Here is an 11,016-nt window from a genome sequence, read left to right as displayed (position 1 = left end):
CTCATTATTTAATGTAATAAAACTCATAAAATTAAATTTATAATTCATCAAGAGAAATATTTTAAAGAATACACATGGATATTATACACTTGTGTTAATGTGCCTTTGTGACAAAATTGGCATTATGCCCACTTTACATGGAATGTTCATTTAGTTCTGAAGCAAACTTATGTTATAGATATGTTATGTACATTCTGTAGACAAAGAACTTTAGATTTACATATGTTAATTTTTTTAAGGCTGCACAATGATTGGTTACAGCTTCAAATTCAGGTTCTTTTCATTTCAAAGTTTGTGTTATTAGCCAGCTTAATAAGTTATTGTCTGTTACATGGCTGATGAAAATAACTCAATTTCAAGGCGTGCCATGGCTCCAAGCCCAGAGGAGACCTCCGGATTGGCTCACCACAGGTCCCAGGCAGCAGAGGCTCCCGGGTAGGCATGCTGTAGCTCCAAACCCAGAGGAGGTGAGCTGTATGGGAGCCAGGAATACACACTCACCCTATCCCCCCCCACCCCGTGCATCAAAATGAGAAGACAGGTAAACAAGACACAGAACCAGACTTCCAGATCACCTACAGAAACCCCAAAGGGAAATGAGATGGAATGCTCTGATACTCAGCCACCTGGACTCCCCAAACTAGCAACAAAAGAGGATCTGGAAAAAAAGAAATCAGAAATAATTTCTCACATAACAGCAAAGATTGTGCCCATAGTGCAAGACATGATTAATAAATCTAGAGAGGATACAGATAAAACAAAAATAGAGGAGCTGAGGAACATGATGGAATCCCAACATAGGAAACAAATGGAATCCATAAAACAGATGCAAACAGATTTCCAGGAGATTAAAAACTCCATTGAAAGTCTATGCAGCAGAATGAGCCAATGTGAAGACAGAATTTCAGATATAGAAGATAAGATTGCAATTAGTGACCAGGAAAAGAAAAAATTCTTTAAAATTTTAAGGGACTATGAGAAATCAATCCAGCAGCTGCTAGATGATGCAAAAAAAAAAAAATAACATAAGACTGATTGGAGTCAATGAAGAAACAGGAGAGTGCAGATGACATAAAAAACTGTTTACAGAAGTGAGGGCCGACCAGGACAGGGTGAACAGAACCCCCCCAGGCAGGCCAACCAGCTGATGGCTTGGCCACGCGGTGCCTCCAACAGCACTTACACTTCCCCCGCCCTCTGGCCTTTTGGCTATGCAGTTACTTGGTTACACACTGCAAAGGTACAGGGGAACATAAAAGCCATTGTCCTGAGTGGCAGAAGTGAACAACATAGAGAGCGCCTGTCTCAGGCTTCCTGATAAAAACAAGCCCACTGGAAAAGTGAAGGGAATCTGTGCAATAAAGGCACACCAGACCACCATGATTGGTAAGTTGGAGCGATCATCAGCTCCCATCAGAAACTGGACTTTCTTCAGGGAAAAAACAGCTGAAACCTGCTGTAGAAACTTGGTGAGTACAACCCTGCAGGAGGACAGGGAGATCAACTTGGGACTTGCAACCAGAAATCTGCCTGACTCTCATAGGTCTGGGACTAGCTTATTGAGACTCATTGACTTATAACTGCACACTGCTGCCCACATTGTCTATTGTGACAGCAGAGACATACCCTGAAGGAGGCCCTTTATTTTTTAAAGGTGATAGATTAATAACTATCACAAATCGTCATTCTCTAAGAGGTATTTGATGCTATGGTGTTGCTGATTGTATGACTTGGGCTAAGGTGTTCTGTTTGATTTCAACAGTTTTCTTTCCTGGTATAATGAAAATGAGATAGTCTCAGAGTCATTAGAGACTCAAAACCTAAAGCCCAGCTATATTTGGAAGACAGCTCAGGGAAGAAATCATTCCATAAGGGTTTTAAATACATCAACAAAGATACTTACAATAAACAACTTCAAAATATCAACCCAGGAACTAAACCAAGGTTAGTACCAAAAAGAAAAATGAGAAGACATTTAAGCAAGGCACACCCCCAGACTTCCACCCCACAAAAAACAATTTCTGGGGGAAATGAGGTGCAAAAGTCTGATAAACAACCACCTGGACACCCTGTACTGATAGCACAGGAAGTAACAAAACAGATGAATGAGGCTTTAGAACAATTCAAAGCAGAAATAATCTCCCAGATGACTACAGAGATGGTGAGCAGAGTGAAAGACATGATTAGAGGCTCTAGAACAGAAACTGATAAAAAAAAATAGATGAGCTCAGAAACATGATGGAAGCCAGGAATGGCCAGCATAAGAAAGAAATGGAAACCATGATCACCCAACATCAGAAATAAATGGAATCCATGAAACAGATTCAGATATTCAGGAGATTAAAAACTCCATTGAAAGTATACAGAGCTGATTAAGAGAATCTGAAGATAGAATATCAGACATAGAAGACAGGATTGTGGTGAAGGGCCATGAAAACAGAGATTTCTTAAAAATAGTAAGGGACCATGGGAAATCAATTCAACACCTGCTAGATAATGCAAAGAAGAATAACATAAGACAGATAGGAGTCTACGAGAAAGTACAATGGACATAAAAAAACTGTTCACAGAAGTAATAGTAGTAAACTTCCCAGACAGAGGTGGAGAATTGGACATACAGATAAGGGAGGCATATAGGACTCCAACTAGCCTTGATGAAAAAAAATCTACACATAGGCATATAATTGTTAAGATTCCAGAAATCCAACAGAAGAATACAATTCTATAAGCAGTTAGAGAAAAGAAACAAATCATATCCAAAGGAAAGCCCATCTGAATCACAGCAGACTTCTCAGTGCAAACCCTCCAGGGAAGAAGACCTTGGAGTGATGAGTTTCAAGCCCTAATGGAAAACAACCTCCAACCCAGACTGATGTACCCTGCAAAACTATCTTTCAAAATTGATGGAGAAATAAGATGCTTTCATGACAAAGAGCACCTTAGGATGAATACCAAACCAGCACTCCAAAAAATTTTAGAAAATATCCTAGGTAAAGAAAATGAGGATCACAACCCCAGGAAGCTGAGCAGAATGAATCCCCCAGGCAGGACAAGAAATTAAAATAAAAGGGGGAGGATCAAACAAAAAGAAAAAGTCATGACAATGATAACTCAATACATATCAGTTATAACCATCAATGTTAATTGTAGTAACTCACCAATCAAAAGAAATAGACTGGCAGAATGGGTCAAGAACCAAGATCTAACAATATGTTGCATAGAAGAAACACACTTAATTCAAAAAGGAACAAATAGACTGAAAGTTAAAGGGTGGAAAACAACACTCCATGTGGTGGGAACCCCCCAAAAAGCAGGAGTAGCTATTCTCTTTCCAGACCAAGTGGATTTCAAACCCATACTGATTAAGAGAGACAAAGAAGGACACTATATTCATGTAAAAGGAACAATCCAAGAGGAAGAGATGACAATCATAAATACCTATGCACCAAACACTAGTGCACCCAACTATTTCAAACAAATACTAATGGACATGAAAAACCATGTAAGCACTAATACAATAGTAGTGGGGGACCTCAATACCCCATTGTCACAAATAAATAGATCGACTAGACAAAAAGTAAGCAACAAAATACAAGAACTCAATCAAACTATTGGAGATATGAACCTAACAGATGTTTCTGGAGTGTTTCACCCCACAAAATCAGAATACATATTCTTTTCAGCTGCACATGGGTCATTCTCCAAAATAGACTACATACTCGCTCATAGAACATGTTTAAGTAAGTGCAAAGGAATTGAAGTTATCCCCTGTATATTATCAGACTATAGTGCAATGAAATTGGAGATCAACAGCAAAAGAAACTGCAAAAACTTCATAAACACATGGAAATTGGACAACACACTTCTGAATAACCAACGAGTCACAGAGTAAATTAAAGAAGAAATCAGTTCCTTCAAATAAATGACAATGACAATACAACATATTGGAATCTATGGGAAACAATGAAAGTGGTCTTACAAGGGAAATTCATAGCAGTAAATAATCATATTAGGGAAACTAAGCATGCCCAATTAAACAACCTGATGTTGAACCTCAAGCTTCTAGAATGAGAAGAGCAGGACAAACCCAAAACTCATACAAGGGAGGAAATTATAAAGATCAGAGGAGAAATCAATGCAATGGAGACTAGGAAAACAATACAAAAAATCAAGGAACCCAAGAGTTGGTTCTTTTAAAGAATCAACAAAATTGACAAACCTTTAGCAACCTTATCAGAAAAAGGAAAGAAAAGGCCCAAATCCATGCAATTAGAAATGAAAAGGTTGAAATTACAACAGACCCAGCAGAAATCCAGAGGATCATCAATACCTACTTCCAGAACCTATATGCCAATAAGATGGAAAACACAGAACAAATGGACAGATTCCTAGATACATACGAATTACCAAAGGTGAGCAAAGAAGACCTAAAAATTCTAAACAACCCAATATCAATCAATGAAATTGAAAACATAATTAAAAATTTACCAACCAAAAAAAGCCCGGATCCGGATGGCTTCACTGCTGAATTCTATAAGACATTTAGGGAGGAACTACTGGCACTATTGTTTAAACTCTTCAACAAGATTGAAAGGGAAGCAATACTTCCAAAATCATTCCTGAAAGCAAACATCACCTTTATCCCCAAAGCAGAGAAAGACCCAACCGAAAAAGAGAACTATAGGCCAATCTCACTAATGAACAAATATGCAAAAATCCTCAATAAGATACTGGCAAAAGGAATGCAGAAGATCATCAAGAAGATCATACACCCTGACCAAGGGGGATTCATCCCAGGGATGCAGGGATGGTTCAACATACACAAATCAATCAATGTAACACACTATATCAACAGAGCTAAGGGCAAAAACCATATAATCATCTCAATAGATGCAGAAAAACCATTTGACAAAATCCAACATGCATTTATGATAAAAATCCTACAGAAATCGGAATAGACAGTCTCTATCTCAAACTGATAGAAGCCATCTATGAAAAACCAACATCCAATATCATACTAAATGGTTAAAAATTGAAATCCTTCACACTAAAATCAGGAACAAGACAAGGATGTCCACTATCACCACTCTTGTTCAATATACTTTTGGAAACATTAGCCACAGCAGTTAGACAAGAGAAAGAAGTAAAAGGAATAAAGATAGAAAATGAAGAAGTCAAATTGTCATTATTTGCAGATGACATGATACTCTACATAGAAGACCCCAAGAACTCCACCAAAAGTCTTCTAGAATTAATAACCAAATTAAGTAAAGTAGCTGAATATAAGGTCAACACACAAAAATCAATAGCTTTCCTCTAGACAAAACAACAGAGTCACTGAGAGAGAAATAGGGCAAACATTCCTTTCACAATAGGATCCAAAAAACTGAAATACCTAGCCATCAACCTATCAAACCAAATCAAAGGCCTCTTTTGTGATAATTATAGCGTTTTGAAAAAAAGATATTGAAGGGGATATCAGAAAATGGAAAGACATCCCTTGCTTCTGTGTAGAAAGGATCAACATAGTGAAAATGGCTATACTTCCAAAATTGCTATACAGATTCAATGCAATCCCAATTGAAATCCCAGCAGCATACTTCATAGACCTTGAGAAAACAATCCAAAAATTCATTTGGAACAAGAAGAGACCCAGAATAGCAAAAGCAATTCTAGGTAACAGAGACATGGCGGGGGGTATTACATCCTCCATCTTTAAACTATACTACAAAGCTACAGTGAAAAAAGCAGCATGGTACTGGCAAAGAAACAGACGTGAAGACCAGTGGAACAGATTAGAATATACAGAAAAAACTCCAGACACACTCAGCCACCTCATATTTGACAAAGCAGCCAAGCACCCTCACTGGAGGAAAGATATTCTCTTTAATAAATGGTGCTGGAGAAATTCGGTTTCAACTTGCCAAAGACTAAAACTAGACCTATATCTCTCACCATGCACTAATCTAAAATCGAAATGTATTAAAGATCTAAATATAAAAACAGAAACACTGAACCAGCTGGAACAGAGGTTAGGTAGAACTCTTCAAGACATTGGGGTAGCAAAAGACTTTATGAACAAAACCTCAGTTGCCCATGAACTAGCACAAACAATCAACAAGTGAGATCTCTTTTTACTGAAAAGCTTCTGCACAGCAAGAGAAATCACCAGCAGTGTGAAGAGACAACCCATAATGTGGGAAAAAATTTTCACCAGTGGTCCCTCAGACAAAGGTCTACTATCTCTAATCTATAAAGAACTTAAAAAAAATCAGACCTCCTAAATTTAAAGACCCAACCCAAAAATGGGCATCTGAGATGAACAGACATTTCTCACACAAAGAAGTAGACATGGCAAATAAACATATGAAAAAATGTTCAACATCACTGGTCATTTGAGAGGTGCAAATTAAAACAACACTGAGATTTCACCTCACTCCAGAAAGAATGGCTGCTATCATGAAATCAACCAACAACAAATGCTGGGGGGGCTGTGGGGAAAGAGGAACACTGCTCCACTGCTGGTGGAAGTGTAGATTAGTGCAACTACTGTGGAAATCAGTATGGAGATACCTCAAAAATTAGGACTGGAAGTCCCATTTGACACAGATATTCCCCTGCTGGGGATCTTCCCCAAAGAATTAAAAGAATCATACCACAGTGATATATGTGCACCCATGTTCATAGCAGCACAGTTTTTAATAGCTAAAACTTGGAAACAGCCCAAATGCCCATCAGCTGGAGACTGGATAAAGAAAATGTGTTTTGTTTATAAAATGGAGTACTACTCAGCCAACAAAAATGAGAAATTAGAGACATTTATTGCTAAATGGATGCACATTGAGGTGATACTGTTAAGTGCAATAAACAGGACACACATTTGTAAATACTGAATAATTTCTCTAGTGTGATAAACTGAAAGTATAACTAAGGACTAAAAGATATAATAGATAATGTGAAATAGGAAGAAAAGGGGAAAAGAGGTGGGGGAAGTGGGAGGGGTAGGGGAAAGGAAAGAAAGGAATGGAATTAATATGAGAAGATGAAAAAATGGAAACAAAGTCTTTGTCGATAGGGAGGGATGGAGTGGTTGAAGGGAGGGGAGGGGAAGGGGGAAAAAATTAAGAACCATGAGAGTATGTAAAGGTGCATATCTCCAATGATGAATGTCATTATATCATACACCTAAAATGTACCAATAAAAGGATATACAAAAAAAAAGAAAACTTATTTTCTCATGAAAATATGTATCTACAAATTAATTACAAAACATTATGTAGCATATAGTTCTTTTTTTATAAATAAGAAAGTGATCTAACAAAAATGTACAGGTATCTGTTCATTTGTACAAAGAAATGGTGGGGAAGACAAACCAAAAAGTAAGGAACTGGTTGCCTAATAGGATTGAGTGGGAAAATATCAAGGAATGGTAAACTGGTAGAAGGGATGAGGAGAGTAACACTTTAAATATTCTTTTGTAGCTGAGAGTGTAGTTAGCATTTTAGAGTACCCACCTATCAATTGCAAGGCCCCATATTTGATCCACAGGACTGCAAAAACATAATAAAATGAAAAATGCCTTCGTGTTTAGCTCTAATAAGGTTTCACATGGCTCATAAATTAATAATTCATTAAAATAAGGCAGTATCTTGGGAGAAACTAAAATGGATTCAAATTGTAACAAATGCCCTTGCCTATGTTATAATTTAAAAAAACAAAACTTGAACAAACTAGCCATCCTGAAGAGGGTGGGAAAGAAAGAAGTGACACAAGTGACTGGAAAACATAACTATTTTGAGTATATACTATAAGAATAACAATTAAAAGAGCAGGACACTGATGTGGCATTCCACTTAGCAAATTTGGTTTTCTCAGGAGTTTAGCTAATGTGGGAGACCACTTATTGATTATGCCCGAAGCAGACTGTGAGCAATCCAGGCTGTAAAAAGTTAACTATACAACTGGTTTGTTTACAGAAGTGAGTCTGATGTTAGAGTGACTGGCACTCAAATTTCATTTCCACGGTTAAAACCTTCCTTACTAAAAAGAGAAAGTTAATTACTAACCACAACCTATGTTTTATCTGTTCTGTTTCTAATTCTCCTAATTCAAAAATCCTTTGTCTCTTCCTTTACAAGCCTTGCCTGCATCAGCAATATATCTATAGCAACTCCATGTAGTCCCTTCACTTAGCCCATTTACCTCAATTTATGATGTCACCAATAAATATTAATGGCTCTGTGTGTTCAGAGCCTTTGCTTGTTCAAGCCTCTGATTGCTCAAGCACTGGTTATCCCTGTTTCCCCTAAACTGTTTCTTTCACTCTGTCTCTATGTCTCTCTTCTCACCATGCATTGTAGCACCAATCAAGAAATCAGAATTGGCTGCAGGGGTCTCCAGTAGGCTAGTAATTCTAAAACTACTATATACAGATACATAATATAAAATTTGAGATAGATAGATAGATAGATAGAGAACCAAATCAAGAAAATAAGTAAATATATAGTAGATAATTAGAGTCAGGTTCTATGGCATGAACACTTGTGTTTCCCCTAAATTCATATTTTGAAATCCTAATCTCCCAAGGAATGGTGCTAAGACCTAGCATAATTTTTGGAATTAAGACATAAGGGTATAGCCATAATGAAACTAGTGCCCTTACAAAAGAGATAGCAGGGAGCCATCTTGCCTCTTCTACCATATGAGAACATAGTGAGAAGTTGCTATCTGAGAACCAGAAAGTATGCCTTTACCAGACACCAAATAAGATAGTACACTGCTCTTGAACTTTCCCCTTTCTAGAAAGTTGGGAAATAAGTTTATGTTATTAATAAGCTACATAGTTTATAGAATGTTTATAGCAGTGGACCAAAATCCCAGTTTTCTAGGTATATTACAAAGAAGCTAGAGGTAAGAAAATGGACCAGGCTATATCTAATATGACTGGACATACATTTTCCTGTCTCTGTCAAAGAGACCAGTGATGGCAAAACTTTTAGAGACCAAGTGCCAAACTGCAACCCCAAACTCACTTATTTATTTTAAATTGCCATCACTGCAATCAAACCTGAATACTGAGCTTTTTGATTAGAAAAAAAACTCATACATTAATATCTTTTGTCTTAAAAGAAAAATACAATTACGTGTGGGTCATAGGTTTGCCACCACAGACCTAGACTTATAAATATATGTTGCTCCCACATCTTGATCTATAAATACCCTTGTGTGAGAGAAAGAAGTAGGGGTCCTCAGAGAAGTGACCTATTAAAGGTTTGAGTGGGAGAAATGCAAACAGATTCTAGAATACTATGAAACATTTAAAACATAATGAAGACATGCCAAAAAGATGGAGCCAACTGAAGAAGCTCTTAATGGGGAAAGCTGTGAAAATTTTAGCAAAAAATGAAATAGATAGATTGCCACCCAAAGAATAAAATAAATATCCATGAGACCATATTTATATAATTAATTTAATAAATAAGCATTTAGGAGAAAGGAATGCCCTTCTCATGGAATTCTAATGTAGAAAGGATAATGTAAATTGACAATTATCACTAGGCAAACACAGAGAAGTTTCACTGGTAGATGGTCAAATTAGTGGACAAATTTGATGGGAAGAACAATGCTTTAGTCGCTTTTTCATCACTGGGACAAAAATATCCAACACTCACAACTCTAAAAAGGAGAGATTTAATTGGCTTACAATTTCCATTAGGTTCAGGCATCATCAGAAACAACATGGTGGATCCCAAGCTCCTAGGGCAGAGAAGCTGAGCCGGTCCCAGCACCCAGAAGGAAGCTCCCCCACCGCCATCCCAAGCTCCTAGGGCAGAGAAGGTGAGCCATACGGGCGCCAGAAGCACCCCCCCCCCAGCCCCAGAAATGAGAAGACATGTAAACAAGCCTCATAAACAGACTACTGGATCACCTACAGCAACCCCAAAGGGAAACGAGATGGAACAATCTGATACTCAACCACCTGGACTCTCTGAACTGGCAACAAAAGAGGATCTGGGAAAAATAAAATCAGAAGTAATTACTCAGATAACAGCAAAGATTGTGCTCATGGTGCAAGACATGATTAATAAATCTAGAGAGGACACAGATAAAAAAATAGAGAAGCTGAGGAACATGATGGAATCCCAACATAGGAAACAAATGGAATCCATAAAACAGATACAAACAGATTTCTAGGAGATTAAAAATTCCATTGAAAGTCTGTGCAGCAGAATGAACCAATGTGAGGACAGAATTTCAGATATGGAAGAAAAGATTGCAATTAGTGACCAGGAAAAGAAAAATTGCTTTAAAATTGTAAGAGACCACAAGAGAGCAATCCAGCAGCTGCTAGAGGATGCAAAGAAGAATAACGTAAGACTGGAGTCAATGAAGAAACAGGAGAGAGTGCAGATGACATAAAAAAACTGTTCACAGAAGTGATGGCAGAAAACTTCCCAAGGAGGAGAAAAGAACTTGACATACAGATAAGTGAGGCATATAGAACTCCAGCTAGCCTTGGTCAAAAAAAATCTACATATAAGCATATAATAGTTAGGATTCCAGAAATCCAACAGAAGAACAAAATTCTACAAGCAGTGAGAGAAAAGAAACAAATCACATACAAAGGAAAGCCCATCAGAATCACAGCAGACTTCTCAATGAAAACCCTCAAGGCAAGAAGAGCTTGGATGTTGTATTTCAAGCCCTAATGGAGAACAGCCTCCAACCCAGATTGATGTACCCTGCAAAACTATCTTTCAAAATTGATGGAGAAATAAGATACTTTCATGATAAATTGCACCTCAGAAACTTCATGAATATCAAACCACATTCCACAAAATTTTGTACAATACCCTAGGAAAAGACAATGAAGATCACAACCCCAGGAAACTCAGCAGAATGAATCCATTGGGAGTGACAAATTAAATGCAAAGGGGGAGAATCGATACATATAAATATAAAAAAGGATGCACATAAAGACATACATATGATATACATTTGTATTTCTGATTATAT

This window comes from Heterocephalus glaber, unplaced genomic scaffold (assembly GCF_053883595.1).
Source record: "Heterocephalus glaber isolate CG9 unplaced genomic scaffold, H.glaber_assembly_v1.0 deba00001461, whole genome shotgun sequence".
NCBI lineage: Eukaryota > Metazoa > Chordata > Mammalia > Rodentia > Bathyergidae > Heterocephalus > Heterocephalus glaber.
Note: the sequence above shows the minus strand (reverse complement) of the source record.